Source organism: Trachypithecus francoisi, unplaced genomic scaffold (assembly GCF_009764315.1).
Source record: "Trachypithecus francoisi isolate TF-2019V2 unplaced genomic scaffold, Tfra_2.0 Lachesis_group5, whole genome shotgun sequence".
Taxonomy (NCBI): Eukaryota; Metazoa; Chordata; class Mammalia; order Primates; family Cercopithecidae; genus Trachypithecus; species Trachypithecus francoisi.
In genome coordinates, this window is record NW_022681470.1 from 38,342,744 (window position 1) to 38,367,263 (window position 24,520).

The 24,520-nt window shown below is 43.1% G+C and overlaps 1 protein-coding gene across 1 annotated transcript in view; it reads left to right on the forward strand.

Moving 5' to 3' along the window:
• Positions 1 to 24,520, forward strand: part of LOC117074843 (voltage-dependent R-type calcium channel subunit alpha-1E-like) — a 174,873-nt gene that overhangs the window by 117,898 nt on the left and 32,455 nt on the right. The gene's annotated exons all lie outside the window — the stretch shown is intronic.

Sequence of the window (24,520 nt, forward strand, 5' to 3'; positions counted from 1 at the left end):
TTTGCTTGTCATGGTCACATGCCCCCTCCACCTGCCTTGGCCTTGTGTAGCCTAACAGAGGGCAGAGGTATAAGGAAGAATGTCATTGGGGCATTTTATCGTCACCCTATCCAAATGAGGTTTCAGGGAGTCTCATCTCCAGAGAGTAGTCTTTTACCCACCATGTACTTTGTGTGTGTGTGTGTATGTGTGTGTATGTACACACACACATATTTAAGCTCAGATGCCCTGCAGGCCCAGGGAAATCTTTGTCAAGAGACTCTTGGTCCATCCAGATCACTCATGAATTCTCTTTTGTACTTGATAAAGGGTGTTTCTTGAGTACCAGAAGTACTGTACATAATTCATAACATGAAGCAAGATAAAGTAGAAAGAACAAGAAAAGATAATAACTGGGGAATTAAAAGTTTCCAACTTTGTTACAAGCTGGGAGAGTGAGTCAGCAGTATATATATCCTTAGGGAGAGCTTTGCACAGGGTTGGTTTTGGGGTAGGGGCCTAGGTATCCAAAAAAGGAGGAAGGAGATGCTCAGGAGGAGTCAGAAGTAGGGGTGTGGAGGAAAAGGGACTGAGGGCAGGGAGCATGGGTGCAGATTGCAAGTAGGGGTGAATTCTAGCTCTGCCCTGCCTCCTCCCCTCCCTTTGAAGGAAAGAGATATCCTGGGGCCTTAATCATCTCCTTATCTCTCATTCCTTTCCTGGTTTAATTAAATTTCTGTTATAATTTGGAAGAGCTTGCATGTTCTCAACTGCTGTGGCAACCAATCTCTTTTATGAGACCCACCCTGGCACTCAAAGGAGTTTATCACCTCCATGGGACTTGGACCCTCTGTAGCTTTTGCTGTCATGGTCGGTTCTGTAGTGAGCAGAGGTGGATTTGAGAGGAGAAAGGGGCTCTCTTACTTCCCCTTCTTCCACCAGGAAGTGAAGCTTCTTCTCCTATCCATGTATATTTTTTGTCTTTTGCACTGTGTTACCTCTCTTCTCCCAGGACAAAACACACTTCGTTGGGATCTCTTTGAATGTTAAATAATACCAAAAAGAGAGATGAAAGACAGGAAACATGGATAAATGTACCATCAGCATTCCTCTTACACCTACTGTGTGCTAGGCACAGTGCTGGGCACTCTACGCATGTGACTGCCTTGAAGGTGATGGATGGTCCTCGTTTGATAAATGAGGCACTATATTAGTCTGCTTTCAAGCTGCTGTAAAGGCATACCTGAGACTGGGCAATTTACAAACAAAAGAGGTTTAATTGAACTTACGGTTCCACGCGGCTGGGGAGGCCTTGCAATCATGGCCGAAGGCATGGAGGAGCAAGTCACATTTTATGCAGATGGCAGCAGGCAAAATAAGCGCTTGTACAGAAAACTCCCATTTTTTAAATCATCAGATCTTGTGAGACTCATTCATTATCAGCAGAACAGCCCAGGAAAGACCCGCCCCCATAATTCAATCACCTCCCACCAGCTTCCTCCCACGACACGTGGGAACTGTGGGAGTTACAATTCAAGATGAGATTTGGGTGGGGACACAGCCAAACCATATCAGGCGCTCAAGGCTCACAGAGGTTAAAGGATCCTCCCAAGGTCATATGGCTGTTAAGGTAGAAAGCCCAACTGGAACCTTGTCTTGTGAGCTAGAAAAGCCCATGCTCTCCCCAGTACTCCCTGTTAGAGCAGGATGTGAGAGGAGATGGATGAATGATTTTGGCAATTCACTTCAACTTAACGGACATACCAAATGTTGGAGTGCCGACCGATTGCCAGGGCCTGTGTTAGGCATTGGATGGTGGAAGAGCTTTTGCTTCTGCCCTCAGGGAGACAAGACATACTTGTGTTCAGTGGATGCCTTGAGGAAGTGTTATGGTCCCTTTGAGCATTATGGACCCACTGCTGTGGGCCATAAAGGCAGTGGTGGTGTTCTGTCGGAGGTAGTCAAGAAAGGCGTCATAGAGAAACCTTGTAGAGATAGAATTTCACCAGGGGGAGAAGTAGGTCAGGACCTGGGCAGAAGCATGGTGGAGGTATGACGTTTGTGTGCCGTGTTGAGGAAGTGGCCACAACAAAGGGGTTGGGGTGGAAAAGGCCTGGAGATGAGACTGGGGAAGAGATCGTGGGTGAGTGATAAAGGACTGAGTGTCCATTAATGACTACAGAGTGTTCCTTCTATTAGGGAAATTGTCTCATTATTGAAATTATCAATGACTTATCTGTACCTCTTTTTGTCTGACACTGTCCTTGTTTGGTGCCCCCAGGGCTCAAATGTGGGAATTAGTCTGATGAACCCGAGTTCATTCCTTTCGTGCCTTCTTTGGTCTTTTACCGTGTCCCACATAGCCCTGATAATCTGTCCCTGGAATGCTCTTGTGTCTTACTTCATGCCCTTGCTTCCTCCATTGACTGTCCTCCCTCCATCATGACTGCTAGCTGTCTAGGCTCTTTCCTGCTTCCTACCTGTGGCCACGCTCTTTCTGCCATTTTTTAAAAAAATTTCTAACTTTTGTTTTTTTTTTGAGATGGAGTCTCGCTCTGTCGCCCAGGCTGGAGTGCAGTGGCCGGATCTCAGCTCACTGCAAGCTCCGCCTCCCGGGTTTACACCATTCTCCTGCCTCAGCCTCCCGAGTAGCTGGGACTACAGGCGCCTGCCACCTCGCCCAGCTAGTTTTTTGTATTTTTTTAGTAGAGACCGGGTTTCACAGTGTTAGCCAGGATGGTCTCGATCTCCTGACCTCGTGATCCGCCCGTCTCGATCTCCTGACCTCGTGATCCGCCCGTCTCGGCCTCCCAAAGTGCTGGGATTACAGGCTTGAGCCACCGTGCCCGGCCCTAACTTTTGTTTTAAGTTCAGGGGTATATGTGCAGGATGTGTATGCAGGTTTGTTGCATAGGTAAACGTATGCCATGGTGATTTGCTACACAGATCATCCCATCATCCAGATACCAAGCTCAGCATCCATTGGCTATTCTTCCTGAGACTCTCCCCTCTCCCCCATCCTGCCCTCCGACAGGCCCCAGTGTGTGTTGTTCCCCCCCTCCCATGTGTCCATGTGTTCTCATCATTTGGCTCCCACTTATAAGCGAGAACATGGGGTATTTGGTTTTCCGTTTTTGTGTTAGTTTGCTAAGGATAACAACCTCCAGCTCCATCCATGTTTCTGCAAAGGACATGATCTCATTCCTTTTTATGGCTGCAGAGTATTCCATGGTGTATGTGTACCACATTTGCTTTATCCAGTCTATCAGTGATGGGCATTTAGGTTGATTCCATGTCTTTGTATTCTTTATCTGGCCGACGCCTACTGATCCTTCAAGCTTCATCTTAATTGTTACTTCCTTAGAGAGCACTATCCTAATCCCAATCTAAATTGAGTGCTTTTGGTATAATTTTTTAAATCACAATCTTATTTCCTATGATTCATAGCGCTTATCACCTCTTGTGTGTATATTTGTGTGACCATTTGTCAAGTTTCTGCTCTGTTAACTATACTGTAAACTCTGTAGGTGCAGGGATGTCTATTATTTCATGACTATTGCCAGACACTTGCATATTGTGTGGCATGTAGTAGATGCTTAGTAAAAATCTGGTGAATTACTGGATGGATGGAATAATAAATTAATGAATGATATAGGATCAAGCTATCAGCAGGGAATATTCTTATGCTAGGTGAAAACACAAAGCCTATGTTAAATGAGGCACATTTGCTAGTATTTCCAGTTGCATTTTTTAAATTCAAGAAATATTTGTTGAGCACTGATTATAGCTAGGCATTGTGCTAGGAGTTAGGGATACAGTAAAGAACAAGCAAAATCCGTCTTCCTGGAATTCATATTCTAGTGTGATGGTATCTATTAAACAATTTAAAAAATAAGTGTATACTGTCAGGTAGTGATGAGTCATATGAAGGCAAAGCAAAGGAAGGGGCAGAGAGTGTTGGGGGGAGGTGGTATGCTTCAGATGAGGTGGTCTGGGAAGGAGGTGGTATCTGAGCAGAAATCTGCAGAAGTGGGAGGGAAGGCCCTGGGATATCTGTGGAAGAGCATTCTGGATGGAGAGCCAGCAAGTGCAGTGACCCAAAATGGTTGCTTGGCAGGTTCAGGGAGTGTCCAACAGGCCACGGAGACTTGAGCACTCCGAGGGGCAAGAGGTCAGAGAGAGGGTCAGGGCCAGATCAGGTTGGGCCTCGTTGACCATGATTAGGAGTTTGGATTTTACTTCGAGTGTGATGGGAAGTCTTTGAGGTGCTTTGAACAAATGAGGTAGAAGATCTGATATATGCTGAAAAATCACCCTACCTGCTGTGTGGAGAACTGGCCATGGCAGGGTAAGAGTGGAGTCAGGCAGCTGGCAGTAGTGGTGCAGCCTGGTATGGCTGGCTGGTGGGGCTGAGCAGTGGTTAGATTGGGATATGTTTTGAAGGTGGAGCTGGTGGGACTTGCTAATGGGTTGAATGTGGGGTAGGAGAGATGGGAGAGATCAAGGAGGGCTCTTCAGCTACATTAATCTGTTAATAGTGGTGCCATCTACCGAGATAGAGGAGCTGAGAGAAGGGGCAGGATGGTTGGGCAAGGTCAAGAGTTGAGCTGGGGGCATGTTAAATTGGAGTGGCCTAACTGATGTCTATGAGATAGTCTGGTTAGAGATGTCATGAGAAGTAAGTAGCTGGACGTCTGAGTCGGGAGCTGGGTCAGGGCAAGAGATACACTTGAGAAACATTAATTATTAATAGTGTTTTGAGTCATGAGATTGACTGATGTCTGTTAGCCTTGAAGAAGGCATAGACAGAGAAGAGGACCAAAGACTTAACTCTGAGAAACTACAACTTAATGTGTATTAGCACTGCAGTAGGTCTGTTACTAAGGCCCTGAGAACTTGGTCATCTGCTCTTGGGGCTATTTCTTCTGGAATTGACCCAAACTTAATGTTGTTGCTCCTTTTAGGAAGTTATTATGACAGGGGCTACTTTGCCATAGGGGATGAAAATAGGAATTCCCACTACCACCCCATGGGCTAGCTGCAAGTGCAGGACAGGTAGAGATTCAGGTGTGGAGGGAGCTCTTCAGTCTGAGTCTGTTCTGTTTTGGTTCATTTTGCTTTTTGTCTGCTGTTCTTCTCCTGTGAAAATTATATTTTCCCTCAAGCTGATGTTTTTAAAGCTTGATTTTTATTTCTGTAACTGTACTCCTTTTCATTCTACAAACCTTTATTGAGGGCCTGCCATGTGCTAGACACTGCTCAGAACTGCTAAGTGCTGGGATGCTCCCTTTCCAAACACACGGCTCCTCCCCGTGATTCTTTTCCTGCTCAAAGCCATCTGCTCTCTCCCACCTGGTCCTCATTTTATTGATGGCTATTACATCATCCACCTGTCCATCATTTTTCCTACCTCTCATATCATTATTAGATGTTCTAGCTACAAAGTCTTGGAACCACTCTTTCCATTTTGTCTTATACCCCACATTTAGCAAAGTAGCTTCTTGGCTCTATATTCAATATTTATCCAGAATCTGCCCACCAATCCTGACCTCCAGCACTTCACCCTGGTCTAAGCCACCACCAACTCTTGCCTAAGTTAGTGTGGTCTCTCCCTGACTGCATCATTGCCCCACTTCAGACTATCCTTATGATCCTGGCAATGTAAATCAGAGCATGTCCCCACTCTGCACAGAACCCTCAAGTAGCTCCTCCTCCCTTGCTGAGTAAAAGCCAGAGCCCTTGCAAGGGTCTACAGGGACCTCCGTGATCTGCTCTTCCACTGCCTTCTGCTTCTTACCTTGATCTGCTCCAGTACAGTAGCCCTCTTGCTGCAGATGACATGTCAGGTATGCTTCTGCCTTGGATGGAACCTTGCTACCATGGGTCTTGGTGGAACATTCTTCCCCGTTATCAGGGTGGGCTCACTCTTTCCCATCCTCTGGTCTTTACTCGTTGAGTCCTTTCCTGACCACCCTATTTAAAATTGAACCTCCTCCTTCCCAGTACTCTCTTAACTCCCTTTCAGATGTATTTCTCTCCAGAGAGCTTATCAGTAGCGACCACAATATATACTTTGCCCGTTTATTTTGTTTGTTGGCTAAGTCAGCCCACCAGAGTACGAGCTTCATGAGGGCAGGACTTTCGTCTCATACACTGCTGCAAACAGTTGGTGCTCAGGTTAATACCTGGCAGAAGATAAGTACAGGTTGAGTTACTTCTCATCAGAAATGCTTGGGACCAGAAGCGTTTCAGATATGGATTTTTTCAGATTTTGGAATATTTGTATTATATTGGTTGAGCATCTCAGATCCGAAAATGTGAAATCTGAAATGCTCCGATGAGCATTCCTTGGAGCATCATGTTGGTTCTCAAAAAGTTTTGGATTTTGAAACATTTCAGATTTTTGGATTTGGGATGCTCAACCTATATTTAATAAATATTTGCTAAATGAATAAATGATAGAACATGAGTTCATGGGATGGGAGGGTGGTCAATGCACTGTATTTGTTCTAGTTACTGTTACTCCCATAGTCTTTGCACCAGGCCCTTTGGTGATCAGTGGGCTGCGTTTGTGAGATGATTGGCTGCCATTAGGGACCTAAGGTGTGCTCTCAGAATAGCATTGCCACACTAGAAGCCGGTTGGCCTTAGCAGGGTTGAACCATTTGCTGGGATGTCCTTAGTATTATTAGGCAAACTGAACATCCCAGGTTTAGGGTAGATGAATCCACAAAAGAGCTCATTGAGGTTGTATTAATAAAAACAACCATTCATTGAGTCCACAAGATCCATATTTATGCACGAAAATTACTCTAGGCTCTCTTGCTGGGGGATGTGAGGGGGATCGGAATTGCCAAGGACCTCCTAATGAGGAGGCCTCCATCCAGCCTCAACAAGCCTTAAATACCTCATTCAGGTGCCATAGCAAGCCTTAAACACCTCTGGGTAGGGTTTGAATCTGTGAATGAATCAGAGGTAAATGAATCTTAAAACCTACTAGCCTTAAGAATTGGAAGGCCCCTTGCTTATATCCTTGGGGACATTTACTGTGGTGAAAGGATGAGGGTAAGGAATGACAGCAAACATTCACAGAGCACATATTATATGCCAGGTGCTGTTCTGAGAGCACTCTGTGGATATAAACCCACTTAATTTTCCCAATAGCCCTTTGAGGTAGAAAGATTATATTCCCATTTTACAGTTGAGAAAACCAAGGCTGCCTGTCTGCAGGGTCTGTGCTCTTGTTGATTATGCTGCAACCATCTCAAAAGAAGTGTTGTTCTAGTGCCATTTAGGATGATAGACTGATGTTTAATCCACTTATGTGTTACATTTTGATGTGTAATGTTGTTTGTGGGGAGTAGCTATCTGTGTGTGGAAATCCACTTTTCATGAGGCATGCATGTGTGAACACTAAGTAGCAGTTCCAAGAGAGAAAAGCAACCCCCGCCAATGCCCCAATACTGCACCTAGCCGGAGACTTTGCTCAGGACACCTTTTTCCCCCTCATAAGAGAGAATGTTAAAGTAGGGCTGTCTTTTTGTTGAAAGTCCTAGAGGCTTTGGGACGTATGAAGATTGGTCAGATGCTATTGAGCATTTCTCACCTTTGATCCTCTGTTCTGAGGAATTCTTAATAGCCTAGGACTAATCTATAGCTCTCAGAGGGGCCAATGTCTCGTTGCCTCCTGTTCTTACCTCTGCCTGCCTGTCTCCCTGACTCTGAGTCTCTGGTGATATGTGCTGGCTCACTGTCAGGTGTCAGGGGATGGGGAGGTAGGTGTGCAGCCACCGCTGAGCTGCTCACTTGGTAGGAGATGTGTGCCATTAAGTGAAAATGAGGCTTGGCGACTGCCCCGTGACCCACTGCCCTCTGTGCCTTGCCCTTCCCTGTGGGTGGCAGAGCTAGACAGCCATTCTCATACTGGAAGCACTGGTTTTAAGGGAGAGGCCAGGCTTCTTGTGTTTGCTGTACTCATCCTGACTTGGAAGGAAGGTCTTTGTTGACTCCATGAATGGCGCCCAGAGGTCCAGTCTTCAAGTTTCATTGCTTTCTGAGGCTTGTGGCTCATGACTAATTCCATCCCAACCTTATCTCAGACTGGGGTCCCACTCACCACTAGGGTGTGAGCTTTTGGGGAACCCTCCCTGTCAGCCCTCCTTTTGGGGGAGTAACCAGGACCCCAAACCCCACTTTTAGATATCTGGGTTCAATATAACACATAGAACTTTCCCCTCTTCTTCCGGGCAAGCTTGAGATGGTGTTTTTCATGAAAAGCAGCAGCTGAGGGATCGTTTCAGAGGAGAAGCCCAGGTTGGCTACACTTTCCTTAGGATGAGATTGGGACGTGGAAAGTGGGAGGAGAAGGTGCAGTTGGGTTTGGCCTCTGCAGGCAGTATTTACATCTGGACTAGGAGGTTCTCTGCACAGTGCCAGGCCTCACACTACATGTAATTAGGCTTCTAATGCCACTTTCTATTGACAAGGGTGAGCTGCTGCCAAGTCACTTGAGATGAAATTGGGTCGCCTGTCACAATTCCTGTGGGACTGAAGTGGAACTGTGCTTACTACACACCTTGCCCTATTTTAACCTCTGACTGGATCTGATCCCGTATCTTAGCTGGAGGAGGAGAGGAGGGAGGAGCGGGGGCCTCTCAGAGCCACTCTGATCCTCTTAGGGTGGAAACTTGGCCCAGGGATGCCTTGCTTAATCTAGCAGGGAGTTTCTTAACAGAGATCAGAGTGAGTCTTTTATCCCTTTCTAAGTCCAATTTGTAGGACATGGGGAGGACAGTGACCCCAAACTCCCAGGGTAGGAGTCATGAGAGAGGCCTCATTTGTCATTCTGAGTCAGGAGGAGGAACGGGCAGTTATTTGTCTTCTCTCAGAAAGCTATGCTGTCTAGTTGATAACTCTTCTCTGAGAATGGAAATAAGAAGAGCTGTCCAGAGATTGAGTGAAGGAGAGGGAGAGAAAAGAAAGTGCTTTTGAGTGTGTGCATGCATGCTTATACATTCATGTGTTTAACTTAGGAGGCAATTTCGGAGGAAACAAAGAAATTAGAACAAGCAGGAAGAGTTCCAAGATGCGGGAGAAAGGGGCATAAATGGACAAAAACCTGCCTAAAGAAGCGGTGAATGGACCACATGCAAGTGAGGAGACAGAAGCAGAAGAAAAAGCAGGGGAGGGCGGAGTGGGGGAGAAAACAGGTGGGGGCTGGGAAGCCCTGCCTATGTGCATCGTCTTCCAGGTGCTTCTGTAAGCCAGAGCCATGCCCAGGGCAGCACTGGCAGCTCAAGCTCAAGCCAAACACACGCAAGCATAGAAGAGTATTGTATTGTGTTTTCTTTATGTTTTTGAAACAGGAATAAAAACTACCAAAAGAGAAACACAGGGGAAAAAAAACAGAAAGAAAAAAAAATATCTATTCAAGGAGGTATGAAGATTTAATCAACACCAAGTTTTGTTAGCAGGTCGGGAGCAAGCACAAATCGTATTATCTATGCAGCTATTTCTGACACCTCCCAGTGGCCCTCAGAGCAACCCCTGCCACTGTCAGAGTCTGGGAGGCCGTTCCTGGGTTCCAGTGTCCTGGGCTATCTTGGGTGGGAAGAATTGCTGAGCCAGTCAAGGGAATGGGGTACAGGGTGTGTCATCTTCTTGAGCTTCTCAGCATATTGAGATTTCAGGCTTCACATGGTAGGTATTTGTCCAGATGGAGATTTTGGCATAGACATTTATCCTAATGTGCTGGATATAAACTTGGGGGTAATTCGGGAATTTGAAACTCAGCCATGTTACCTTCAGTATAGTATACGGATCAATCTCTTCTGCTTTATCTCTCAGTGGCATTCAACACGGTTGCTTTCTCTCTCTTTAAAGCTCATGACTTCAGTGCCATCGCACCGTCCTGTTTCTGTCCATCTTTCTGGTTGCTTCTTCTCCTTTGGGACTCTCATTTATTATCACTCCCTCTCCTTCCAGGAGATCTTGTTGAAGTCTCTTGACTATACAGCAGTGAGTCGAATTTCGATTTCCAGCCGAAAACTCTCTTCTGAGCTCCAGACTCATATCTAATCACCTACTGTTAGCACTGTTCTAAATACCTGAGACTACCAAGCCTTCAACTGAAGGCTTGATCCCTCTGTTGTTCTCTTTCCCACCTGCCTGTCCTAGTAAAATAGGTCTACCACCTATGGAGTTGCCCAAGCCAAAAGCCTCACATTGTCCTTCTTTTTCCCCGACTCCTTCACCCTCTTGTCTGTCTCCCATCCAACAGCAGGTCGTGTGGATGCTACCCCCAGAATATATCCCTGGCTGCCCCCAGTCCTCCCCATTACATCTACCCTGACATGGCCACCATCTTCTTTGCCCCGATGACTACAGCACCCTCTTGACTGTCCTTCCAGCTTTCTTCCTTATTTCTCTTCAATCAGTTCTCTACTCTGTGGCCAGAAGGATTTTTAAACAATGCAAATGTCCTATGTCACTTCCCTTTTTATAAAACCTTTACTGGATTCATTTGAAATACAGGCCCAAAGCTAACATGATCCATAAGGGTGAGTGGCCTCTGCCAGCCTTTCCAGCCTTGCTGGCCCTTATTTTACCCATGCTGGCTTGTGTCAGAATCACCCCCCAACCCTCGTCCCCACCAACTCCATCAACCTCAGAACCTTTGGACATGCTGTTCTGCATGCATGAGGGTTTCTTCCTTCAGTGGCCCCTCCCATTTGGGTTAATTCCTACTTATTGTTTCCATCTCAGTGTTTACATCTGAGGATATGTCCTAAAGGACATATCCTCCGGAAAAATCCACCCTGATCATTGACCCTAAACAAAGTCAGTCCCTCTCAGAAATCACACTCTTGACCCTTTCAATTTTTCTTTGGAATACTTACCACCATTATAACATGCCAGCTGTTTTTGGAATGTTTAATGCCATTCTACCTACTAAACATAAGCTCTGTGAGAGCTGGGCTATGTCTGTCCTGTTCACTGTGGTGTCTCCAGGATATGGCACCTCGGATGGTCCATTGTAGAGGTTGAATGAATCTATCTCAAACACTTTTGTGCCCGGGGCTTTGGTTTAAGCACAAGGTGAGAGTGGAGCAGGGTGGGATGTTCTAAAAGACAGAATAAAGAATTCTTGTCCTTAAGGCCCCTCCTACCTAGTCCTGTTCTGTTTTGTGTTATGATTATCAGCTGTGTGTATATGCACTTTCACCAAATAGAGGTTGTTACTTTTTGAGGATTGGTTCTTAAATTTTGTTGTCACACCTGCTGTGTTTCATTTCCTTGGATGCTTTATAGACACGCACATACCTTTCAGCCCCTGTCTAGGTGGACACACCTTCCTCCCCTTCCCCACTGGTCTGTATTCTTGCGATCCCAGCATGTGTGGTAGCCTGAACTGCTTGAGTTATGACAGCCTAAGAGCTGGGCGTTCCTGGCCATGGCTCTTATTCTCTAGAAGCTTCAGCTCTCTGCAAAATGCGAATGAGATTATTAATGGTAATAATACCTTGTCTATCTTTCAGGGTTGTTGTGAGGAAAAGATGAGTTCATTTATGTCAAATACTTTGAAAACTACAAAGCTCCATGAGAGTGTTGGAATTAAGGATGCTGGGGAGTGATGAGAGATGAGCAATCGTTTTTAACTACAGAGGAGGAGAAAGTTTGCTGCAGGAGGTGGAGATTCGGAATGAGGCTGGAAAGATGGCGTTTCAGGCAGGATCCTGGCAGGAAATGGAAGGCAACTTCAGCTGGGTTTTGAAGAGGATTAGTAATGGCACCATTTCAGGGATGTGGACAGGAATATGGGACTGAGAAGCCATACTTAGACCCTAGGGATTAGCTACTGTGGGACATCATTTCTACTCCTGGGCCTGAAGGAGCAAGGTGAGGATTTGGGGTTGTTAGAGTCTGGTGAGGAAGGAAGAGGGGCTGCCTGACTGTGACCACAGAGGGACCTCAACCTGCCCGAATTGCCACACTGACGCTTCTGGTGCCACCTCTTAGAAACTAGAGGGCTAGGGAGCCGGGTGATGCAATTTGTAGGGCCTCACATCCCAGGGCACAGAGAAGGGCGGAGAGTAGGTGAGGGAGGGGCACGTAAGTGGAGAATAACCAGTGTGGATGGGTATGATGTGGGAAGACAGGAAGGAGCGAGGAACAGTGAGGATATCCAGGTGAGGATAATGGTGGGAGAAAAAGCAGAAAGGCTGGAGACTACCTGTGGATCAGCTGAAGAAATTAGTGGGAAATAGGATTTGAGAAGTAGGCAGCGATGACCAAACCATGATTGTCAGGCTTGGAAGACTGGGCTTTATCCTGCAGACAAGGGGGACTACAGCAGATGTTTCCACAGAGGAGACCCATTATGAAAACTCTCTGGAGAAATAGTTTGGGCAGAGGTATGTGAGTAGAGGGAGGCAAGGAATGACCGGAACACTGTTGTGACTACCAGTGAGAATGGAGAGCGCTGGGTGAACATGAGAACCATTGGGAATGGATGAGACTGAATGCAGAGGCATGTCTACAGGAGACCCCAGGGCACAGAGAAGCCCCAAGCCTGGCATTTCTGAGCAGGATTGCTTTGCTCAATGCCGCCTTCTCCCTCTCCTCTATTCTAGTCACGTGCCAGGGCTTTGTGACCAGTACTTTTCTGTTCTTTTCCTTGGGACATCTCTGCTACTGTTACAGCTGCCTCCTTTCTTATTTCTGAAGATTTCTTACACATTTCTCATTACTGATTGTATATTATTACTGCAACTCATGAATGATGGACAGAGGTTTCTGAGCCTCCAAGGCTGGGGCAGGGTGTCTCCTGATCGTTTCAATCTTCTGCCACAGCCTGGACCACACAGACAGCTTTAGCATCAGAAGAGATGGCCACACCCAGAGCTGGGCCCTCAGTATCCACAAAGGAAAGTTCAGCTTAGGAAGAAGAAATGGGGAGAGAACACTTTTCTTCCTTATCACCTGAATGAATGCTTTGCCCAGCAGGGCTACCTCCTGCCTATCTCTACTTTTGTTGTAATGCCAATTCTTATTTAATGTCTGCCAAACACAAAAGGTTCATCAGGGTCACGTGGAAAGAAAGTGAAATGCTGGCGGTGCCCCCTGGGCATAGGCCTGAAATAAGAGGAACAGGAAATAAAGCATAACCCCAGGGAGGCGGGCCCTAGACAAAGAATGGCAGTGAGCTTGCTTGCTTCTCCTCCTTGCTCCCTTCCTTTCAAGCCTCTTACTTTGAGAGGGAGAGGCTTGTGTGTGTTTTGTATGGGATGGCAGTATAAAAAGGAAGTCAAGATGTTTGGGAAGGGTGAATTTTGAGGGAGGATGTTAAACAGAAGAACAGCCAAGTATGGGGAAGGATTGGGAATAATGGCCCTAAATGTGGCAGAGTAGTAAGAGAAGGAAAAGAACAGAGTGAAAAGGCACACCGGTTTCAGAGTGGCAGAAGGAGCTCAAACACAGGGTGGGGAGTTGATGAGGGCTTGGCTATTTGTGTGGAAGTTGTGAGAAAATTGCTAATAAACCCATGCAAATCATCATCATTTATTCATGTCATTAAGCATTGTGTTTAGCTCCTTCGTGCATTATCTTATTCTCCCAGCAGTTGTGTGAGCTGGAACTCTTTTCTGTGACTTGCCTAGATTTGCAGATGACTAAACTAAGGCTGAACATGAGTAACTTGCCCATACAGCTGATAAGCAGCACGGTGGATCTAAAACTCAAGTGTGCAAAGCTAGGATCATCAAGGGAGTGTTCCTCCTTCTGGACATAGCTCCTAGGCATGAACTCCCAGCATACTGGCTGGAGTTGGAGAAGTATTGCCAGGACAGAGCACATCTCCACCTTTCTATGTCTCTCCATCCCATGTCTTGTTATCCAGTTCTGTGGCCCCTGGACACCAACACAGTGTTTACTGGATGGTGAAGAATGGTGGGAGAAGCCTGGTCCGTTTGGTGTGCACAAAGCATCTTCCTGACCTCTTACTATAAAAGCCATGACAGTTTGCTCCCTATGTTGTACAAGAGAAAGGATGAAGCCTTTTGCCTCCAGTATTACAGAGAGAGTCTGTAGACTGGGCATACTTCCGGAAGGCAAGTCTTTTCACAGTCCCGGCACATAAGTACCAATCAGATAATTTTTCCAGCCATTTCCTCTCATTCCCATCCCAATAATAAACCAATAACCTAAACATACTAAGGTTGAGAACACTCCTCCCAGATATCTTTGGGTAATTGGATGATCTACAGAATGTATACAAGGACTTGTTGGGTGATGCCCGAGTGTTATGTCTTTGTCTGCAGCACTTTCTACTTTGCATGGTCTATAAAAGACAGCTAGCCACAGAGTACAATGTGGTCTGTCTTTGGCTTTGAAGTTGGACATGCTGAATATTCTTAATTATTCCTCGCAATACAGCAGAAAGTTCTGATCAAAACATTATTTCTTATGCTTAAGTTCTTTGAAAAATTTGATCGTCTAAGGTCTTATTTGCAGACATATGCTTACTCAGGTAGCAATGTCAACAGTGATGTCTTGAGGGTCAAGAGATCCCTGTTTGCATTGTGGTGAGCTCCTCAGCCACACTGGAGCATCTTGGCTAATTCCAATGAGGCCTTTTGAGGACCACCTCAGCCATATGCACAACAGCGTGCAGCTTTGCTCTAATATAAATAAAAACAATGGAAGTAGTTATTTTTATTGGACTTTTACTATTCTAATGTGTGCTAGGCACTGTATAGAGGGCTTAGGTTCATTATTTGTTTCCGACTCTTACAACTTTGCAATCTAACATTACTATAATTTTTTTTCTTGAGATGGGGAAACAGAGAAGTTAATAACTCACAAAGGTCACACCTCAATCCATGATCTTATCCTCTACCAGTTCTGAAAGACATGCCTCCTGCTTTGTAGTAGTTCCCACAGGGCATGGTTCTGATGCTAATCCATTTCCATGATTATGAGTCTCAGAGCAAGGCCTTGGAAAAATTGTGAGATAGTAAGGCGTGCCTTCTAGCCGCCAGCCATTTGTCCTTTCCCTTAGAACCTTTTGTAAAATTCTCCACCCCATCACCACCATCACCACACTTCTACCTGTCACTGTCTCCCCTAGCAAATTCTTTTCCCTATTCATTCATTCATTCATTCATTCATTTCATCAACTGATCTTTATTGCATGCTGACTATGTGCTAGGTACCATTGTGGGCACTGCTGTAAGGAAAGATTCTAATTTAAATTACTTACAGTTTTGCTTGATTTTTAAGTCAGTGTTTTTTTTTCTCAGAAGCAATTCATTCTGAGTGCTTACCTCTAATCAGAGAATGGAAAACCTTGTCAATTAGCAAAAGAATGTGAGACATCAGCAGGCAGATGTTGTGTTTTTGGCAGGTGCACCTCTACTGTCAAGCAAGACAGTTGCCATTCTTCCTCAGGGATAAGATAGACCTGAGGTACACAGAGGTGAATTCATGCATGATGTGGATCTGCCTCCAGAGGCCCTATCCCAATAGATGATTTGTAGATTCAATAGAGGAAGGGTGCTTCCAGACTTAGAAGTCAGATCTCAGCCTGTGACCCTATCCTTGCACTGCGGCTGAGTTATGTTTACTGCCATAGTCACTATAGTGTGTTTAAAGCCACAGTATTGAAAGACCCTATGGTCGGCCGATTTCTTCTTGGGCAACTGGCTTATGTTACAGTTCTTAGATGAAGACCACTTGTGTATGGTCATTCTAGTATGCAACCAACTCTCTGTGATTATCTCTGATGAAATTCTAGTTGAGGATAAACTTTTCCCTTGATGCATACCGAAGGCAAAATCAGATATCCTCTATAAAAGCACATGAGAGAAAGATTTCCATCTGAAGGCCAATGAAACTAACAGCAGAGACTGTCAAGTCACCCTACAGATCCTTCCTCTCCCGGGAGAAAGCATGACACTTGAGGAGATTACCATACCCAAATAAAGCATGACCCTCTCATAGTCTGGTCACCTATGGCAGCAAGGGAAAGAGCACTGGAGGAAAGAATAGGTAGGATCCATCCCAACATCTGTAGGGAAGAGGGAACTCTGTCCAAGGGCTGGACTTTCAAGTCTCTCTGGAGGGGAGCCGGCTGAACCATGCTACTGCAGCCTAATGCCACTGACTATCTCAGTCATGTAATGCATTCTCCTTGCTCTGATCCATCTTGTAATCACAAATCGACTTCCCATGTGGCTTGCCAGTGAGAAGGTGATGGGTTCACCTGAGCACCTGTGGGCCCTGGTCTTTGCAAGGTTTTATTTTTCATTGGAATGCTCAGGCGTGGTGAGTTTGACCTGAGAAACAAATCAACTGTAAGGGCTGATGCATCAGGTTTGTGAGTAACTGACATTGAGGGCCAGACTCTGGAGTAGATAGAGTTTACTCAGGGAAGCCTCTCACTAGAGGCTTCCTGGGAGAATGCTGTCTGGCCTGTAGGCAATAGTCCTTGACACCATTCCTTTTCCAGTTTGGTGCTACTTGACTCTGAGTTTTCTTTAAGACAGCTGGGACGGTTCCATGGAGGGTAGACTCATACACAGAGATATCACATTCATAACTGTTCTTTGCTATACAGCTACTGCAATCTACAATCCCACACAAGATACCCCCTCCTCCAATTTTTGCATATACATATAACTGTCAGGTTGACCAAATAAGTTTGCCTGTCCTAAGGTCATAAAGAGAATCTCCTGTTTTGTTTTCTAGAACTTTTATGGGTTTTTCACATTTAGTTTCCAATCCACCTGGAATTGATTTTTATGTGTGTTGTGAGCAGGAGTTAAGATTCATTTTTTTTATGTGGACATCCAATTTACCTAGCACTATTTATTGACAAGTCTTTCTTTTCTGTGTTACCGTCTGTCACCTTTATCATAACCATATCCTGACCACGTGTGTGTGAGTTTGCTTCCGGACTCTATTCTATTCCATTGTATCTCTGTACCAAATACCACACAGTTTCTTAATAACTGTAGCTTTATAATAAAAGTCATGTGGTGATATAATTCTTCTAAATTTGTTCTCTATTTTCAGATTTGTCTTGTTTTTTTTTTTTCTCTCAGCATTTATGTGTACATTTAGCCTTTAAAACACATGAGGGCTAGGAGTGCTGACCACCTCTCGATCAAAAATCCACATATAACTTTTGAGACCCCCAAAAATTAACTAATAGTCTACTATGGGCTAGAAGCATTACTGATAACATAAGCAGTCCATTAATACATATTTTATATGACATATGTGTTATATACTGTATTCTTAGAGAAAGGAAAATCTTATTAAGAAAATCATAAGGAAGAGAACATATTTACTATGATTAAGGCTAAGTGGATCACCATGAAAGTCTTCGTTCTCTTCATTTTCACATTGAGTTGGCTGAGGAGGAGGAAGAAAAGGAAGAGTTGGTCTTACTGTCTCAGTGGTCAAAGAGGTGGAGGAGGTGGAAGGGATGACAGGCACACGTGTTGTAACTTTATGGAAAAACATCATAATTTCTTTTTTTTGTTTTTTCATTTCTTCAAAAATGTTTCTATATGGTACCAATCCTCCTTCCACCATTTGCTTTAGTTTCAGTGTCTGTATAATAGAAGGGCTCATGTCATAAAAGAAGACAAATCAGTCTTGAATAATAAGAACCCTTCTGCCAGATTGTCTAATGTCAACTTGTTTTCTGGGACTGCTGCTTCTATATCATATTCCTCATCATCTGGCACTGGTTCGGAAGCACTCATCTTCACCAAGTCATCTTCTGTTAGTTCCTCTGATGTGGTGTCTGTTAGCTCTTGATTTTCTCCAAGATTCATATCTCGAAACCCTTCACCCCCAATCTTTTATGGCATATCCACAATCTCTTTCATGACTTCCTTGATTTGCTCTGTCATAAATTCTATGAAGTCATGTACAACATATGGACACAGTTTTCTCCAGTGGATATTTATTTTTTGGGGCATAATGACTTTCACAGCTTTTACTGTAACAATGATGGCATCTTCAATGGTATAGCCTTTCAGACTTTTATATTTTATCTATTGGAGTTATCTTCCATAGCATTGAAAATCCTTTCTATAGGGTACTGTGTGTAATGAGCCTTAAAGGTCCTTGTGACCCCCTGATCTAGAGGCTGAATTAGAGACTGTGTTTGAGGGCAAGTAGACCACTTCAATGCCTTCGCTGTTGAATTTGAGAGTTTCTGCTCAGCCAGGGGCTTTATGTGATGTCAAAAGAACTTTAAAAGGTAGTCCTTTATTGGCAAGATACTTCCTGACTTCAATGACAAAGCATCGATGGAACCAATCCAGAAAAGTGGTTCTTGTTGTGCAGGCCTTCTTATTGTACAACCAAAAGACTGGCCGCTGGTGTTTATCTTTTCCCTTCAAGGCTTGGGGGTTAGCAACTTTATGGGTAGGGAAGGTCCTGATCATAAACCTAACTGCATTTGCACAAAGCAGTAGAGTTAGCCTATTCCTTCCTGCCTTAAATCCTAGTGCTCACTTCTCTCCCTTACTAATAAATGTCCTCTGTGGTATGTTTTTTCCTCAAAATAGGGTACTTTAGTCTGCATTAAAACTACTTAAGGTAGACATCTTTCCTCCTCCATGATGTTTTTCAGTGGTGCCTGGGAAATCCTCTGCTGCCTCTTGGTTGGTAGCAGCTGCTTCTCCTGTTAGCTTGACATTTTTTTAAGCCAAATATCTTTCTAAAATTATCAAACCATCCGTTGCTGACATTAAATTCTCCAGCTTTAGATAATTCACATTCCTTTTCTTTTGTCATACAATGACTTCAATTTTTCTCAAATCAAATTAGTGTATAGGTATGCCTTGCTTATAGCAATGCTGCACCCATGTAAAAGCTGCATTTTAAATGAGATAAAAAGATATTTCACAAAAAGTATAAGGTTTTTGTACCTGCTGACATAGCTGCTACAATACTTCAAAATTTTCTTTTCTTTTTTTCTTTTTTACAATGATCCATATGCTGGATTCGTTTATCTTGAAATAGTAGGTAGCCACAGTTGTAGGCCTCAATTTATGGCAAATATCAAGCAATTTAACTTTTTCTTATACCGTCATGACTTTTCTGTACTTCTTGGGAACACTCCAGCATCACTAGTAGTGGCACTTCTTAGGGTCCCATGATGTTATTCAAGGTTTACAGTATTGTTCTAAACACAATGAAGACTATGCAAGAACCATGAGAGATCACTTTTTATTACAGCATGCAATTTACTGGAGACAATTGCTCACTCAGAGATGATTATTGTCACATGGCATTTGGAGCAGATATTTGCAACACTTGAGCTCATTGCAATAGCAACAGGTGGTGGCTATAAAAATATAGCAGTAGTACAGTTACACATGCAGTTAATTTTATGCAGTTATGATTTAATACTGCATCTTTACATTTGTTTACATTTCTCTTAACTAAATGGTACCACGTACAGTCTGTGTGTGGATAAGTTTTGATACATTTTAACTTTTTATAATCTGTGTGTGTTTTATGGTAGTAAATGATATAGATTAATATATACATATATTTTGTGCATTTACGACATACCTAACTTTTTGATACTTCTAGGTTACATAGTTCTGTGAGTTTTTTCAAATTGTTGCAAAGCTCCAAAATTTTTCCCAATATATTTATTGAAAATAATTGCATATAAGTGGACCCAAACAGTTCAAACATGTGTTGTTCAAGGATCAGTTGTATATACTTTAGAATTATCTTGTCAATTTTTACTAAAAATCTCTTGCTAGGGTTTTGATTGGGACTGCATTGAATCTATAGAATACTGGGGAGAATTGACATCTTTATAATAATATTGAGTTTTCTCATTCATGAAGGTAATATAATCGTCCATTCATTATATACTTTTTCTCATTAATGTTTTATACTATTTCGTGTACAGATCTGATATATCTTTTATTTTATTTTATTTTTTGAATGGAAGCTCACTCTGTTACCCAGACTGGAATGCAGTGGCACGATCTTGGCTCACTGCAACCTCTGCCTCCTGGGTTCAAGCAGTTCTCTGCCTCAGCCTCTGAAGTAGCTGGGATTACAGGCACCTGCCACCACGCCTGGCTAATTTTTGTATTTTTAGTCGAGATGTGGTTTCACCATCTTGGCCAGGCTGGTCTTGAACTCCTGACCGCGTGATCTGCCTGCCTCAGCCTCCCAAAGTGCTGGGATTATAGGTGTGAGCCACTGCGCCCAGCTGATATATCTTTTATTAAACTCATTTTGATGCTATTGTAATTGGCATTATTTTTAAAGTTGTTTTCTAGCTTTTGTTGCTAGTGTATAAATAATACACATTAATTTAGCTGTACTCCACTATCTTGATAAATTCACTTATCAATTTTAGTAGTGTATCTGAAGATTCTTTTGGATTTTCTATATATGTAATCCTGTCATCTGTGAGTAATGGTAGTTTAATTTTTCATTTCCAATTCTTATGCCCTTTTTATTTCTCTTATTATACTGGCTAGGACCTTAAGTTATAAATTAAATAGTAGTGGCAATAATGGAATTCTTATCTCATTCACAGTCTCAATGGAAAAGTTTCACTGTTTTCTCATTAAACATGATCTTTGCTGTAGGTTTTTTATAGACACCCTTTTTAGGACTAAAAGTTTCCTTCTATTCCTAATTTGTTAGGTGTTTTTAATAAATACAAGTTGAACTTTACTAAATTTTTTTCCTGCACCTATTGCATTGATCATGATTTTCCTCCTATATTCTTTTAATATAGTGAATCACATTGATTTTTCGTTGCAACTTTGGAGCGACATCACCTTTGTTGTGATATGTTTTTTCTATATCATTGGGTTTGATTTTTTAAGATTCCATTATCTGTTTTCACTATAGAAACTGGCCTATAATTTGTTTTTCTTGCAATTCTCTTGTGAAGTTTTTATATTAAAGTTAGGTTTCTTTAATGAAACAAGTTAGATATGTTCTTTTTTTCTACTGTTTGGAAGATTTTGTAAGATTGAAGTATTTTCTTCCTTAGAATTCACCCATGGACATATCTGGGCTTGGGGGTATTTTTTTTTAAGTTGTTTTTGTTTTTTTGTGGTTTCTACCAAGTTGTAATTTAACATAGTGAAGAATCAATCTGTTATTTACCATATTGAAAGAATAGGCCGGGCGCCGTGGCTCACTCCTGTAATCCCAGCACTTTGGGAGCCCGAGGTGGGTGGATCATGAAGTCAAGAGATGGAGACCATCCTGGCCAACATGGTGAAACAACGTGTCTACTAAAAAAAAATACAAAAATTAGGTGGGTGTGATGGTGCACGCCTGTAGTCCCAGCTACTCGGGAGGCTGAGGAAGGAGAATTGCCTGAACCGGGGAGGCAGAGGCTGCAGTGAGCTGAGATTGTGGCACTGCACTCCAGCCTGGTGACAGAGCAAGACTCCATCTCAAAAAAACAAAACAAAAACAAACAGACAAAAAAGGAGGTGGGGGGAATCATGGAATCAATGCAAAAAAAATTTAATAAGGTTCAAACTTTCTTTTGTTTTGTCTTTTTTATGTCTCTTATAAGTTACAGATTTAATTTCTTTGAAAGAGAGCCATTAAGCTTTTCTACTTCTTGTATCAATTACTATAAGTTATTTTTTGAAGTAATTTATCCATTGCATTCTTATTTTCAAATTTAGTTGCATAAAACTCATAGTATCTCCTTATTATCATTTAAAACATTCATAGGATCTGTAGTGATGTCCTTTTTTCATTCCTGATAGTGATAATCTCTACTTTCTCCCTCTTATTTATTTGTATCTATTAGTCTTGCTAGAAGTTTATCAAATTCATTAGTCTTCTCAAAGAACAATTTTTGGTTTTGTTGATTTTTCTGAATTGTAAATTTGTTTTTGTTTTTATTTATGTTCTTTATTTCCTTCTAAATTCGAGGGGTTTAATATGCTATTCTGTTTCAAATTTTTCTGTGCATCTTTATATTTAAGGTGTATTTCTTATGAGCAGTTTTTTTTTTTTTTTTCCTAGTGGGAGTTTTTAGTGTTTGTTTTGCTCATCATGGTTGTACCTGGAATATAGTACCTGGAACATCCGAAGTGTTCCACCAGAAAACACTGAATGAATGAGAGAATGAGCACTGAGGTCTTTGTCAAGGGCAGAAGATGGGACAGAGATCATCAGGGATCTGAGTTTGTCCTGCAACAAGTGAATTGGTGCAACTCCCTTGGGGACTTTTGTTCTCTGTGTATTCCCTGTCTGACGATGATTTAGCCAGTCTTCATGCTTATCTGTTTCATGCCAATCCCCCTATCAAGGACGTCTGCTTTCCTTCTTCCCACCTCCATCACTCACAATTATAGCAGTGAGAGGTGCCACAAGCTTAAGTATATAGCATGTTCTTTGCCAACATTCCCGACAACCCCTCCTTTTCAATGTTCTCTCACAGAAAGATTGCCTCCCACACCTCTCTTCATTACAAAAGAGCCCAAATGACTCCGGGTATTTTAAGGGGCACAACGTTGTGACAGTGACAGAGCGATGTGGTATTAGCACAATGACTCTGTTGGATGTGCCATTAGGGCTTTGCATGTCATCTGGGTGACTGCTGCTTTGTCCACATTTAGCTGGGTGAGCCCCAGAGCTGAAGGAGTTTATTTTCAGTGTAGGAAGAAAAGCTTTTTGGATTTGCTTGTCAGTTCCTTTTTTTTTTTTCCCCAAAGACTCCAAAGTTGATATGGCTTTTCCCCCCTGCCTTGCTTCAGAGGCCCAAAGATGTAGACAATGAGTCTCTGCATGACATTTAATTCGCCTACGGTGCTGTTTTGAATGTTACAGATGAACCAACTATGAATTGGCTGTATGTCTGTATTTGTATGAATATGTGAGACAAGAGGACTGGATGAACCAGAGAGAGGCATTCTTGGGAAGAATAAGAAGACATCAGAGAAGGGATAGTGGTGGGCATGGCAGATGAGAATCACAATGGTAGAAGGGACTTCAAGAGATCATCGGGGCTGGGCGTGGTGACTCAAGCCTATAATCCCAGCACTTTGGGAGGCTAAGGCAGGTGGATCACTTGAGGTCAGGAGTTCGAGACCAGCCTGACCAACATGGTGAAACCTTGTCTCTACTAAAAAATACAAAATTAGCCAGGCATGGTGGTGGGCACCTGTAATCCTGGTTACTCAGGAGACTGAGGCAGGAGAATTGCTTGAACCTGGGAAGTGGGGGTTGCAGTGAGCCAAGATTGTGCCACGGCACTCCAGCCTTGGTGACAAAGTGAGACTCTGTCTCAAAAAAAAAAAAAAAAAAGACTGGTCGCGGTAGTTCACACCTGTAATCTCAGCACTTTGGGAGGCTGAAGCAGGCAAATCACAAGGTCAGGAGATCGAGACCACGGTGAAACCCTGTCTCTACTAAAAGTACAAAAAATTACCCCGGCATGGTCGTGTGCACCTGTAGTCCCAGCTACTCAGGAGGCTGAGGCAGGAGAATGGCGTGAACCCGGGAGGACGAGCTTGCAGTGAGCCGAGATCATGCCACTGCACTCCAGCCTGGGTGACAGAGTGAGACTCCGTCTCTAAAAAATAAAAAAAGAAACCATCTGGTTGAGTCCTTTGTCCTTTGGTAGATGAAGTGTCCTCATCCATATTTTACAGACAATACAATTGAAATCCAGAAGTGTTTCATTATTTGAAGAAGTTGGAATCTGATTCTGCTAGCCTGTGAATTTCAAAGGTCAAAGGCTATGTTTACCTTGATCACTGTTGTATTCCCAGCACCTAATTCAGTGAGTTGTAGAGGGTAGGTGCTCAATAAATATTTGCTGATTGAACACCAAATATGTACCTACAGCTGCTGAAAATTCCTTTACGTTATACTTTAAGTTGTTCTCCAGAGCATCTGGTTAATCTGGCCCTAACGTACTACAAAAATTATCAGTTTTTTAATTCATAGATACATGATAACAAGGAAAATAAATGGATTTCAGTTTATTAGATGAGGGTTCATTAATATAACAATTTTTTGTTGAGTATCTGTTAATATTATATACAAAGCACTGGTCTAAATACTGGGAATACATCAGGAAACAAAACAATCCAAATCCCTGCCCTCATGGAACTTACATTGTTTACAACGTAAAAAAAAAAAAAAAAAAGTCATATACATAGTGCGTTAGATGGTGATACAGTACAAGGGGATGGGGTCAGTTTTGGTAGGAGGGCCTGATGGTGTACTTTTATGTCGGGTGGTTAGGAAAGACCTCACAGAGAAGTTGACTTTTGAATGAAGACCTGAAGAAAGCTAGGGATTAAGCCATATGGACATCTGGGGAACAGCAAGTATGAAGACCCTGAGGAAGGAGGGTGTCTAGAGAGAAGCTAGGAGAACCATATGGATGGAGCTTATCAACTAGGGGAGCCGGGTCAGGTAGAATCCTGTAGGTCATGATGAGACTTTGACTTTAACTTAGGGTGAGATAGGAAGCCTTGGAGAGCTTTGAAGAGGGCAGTGA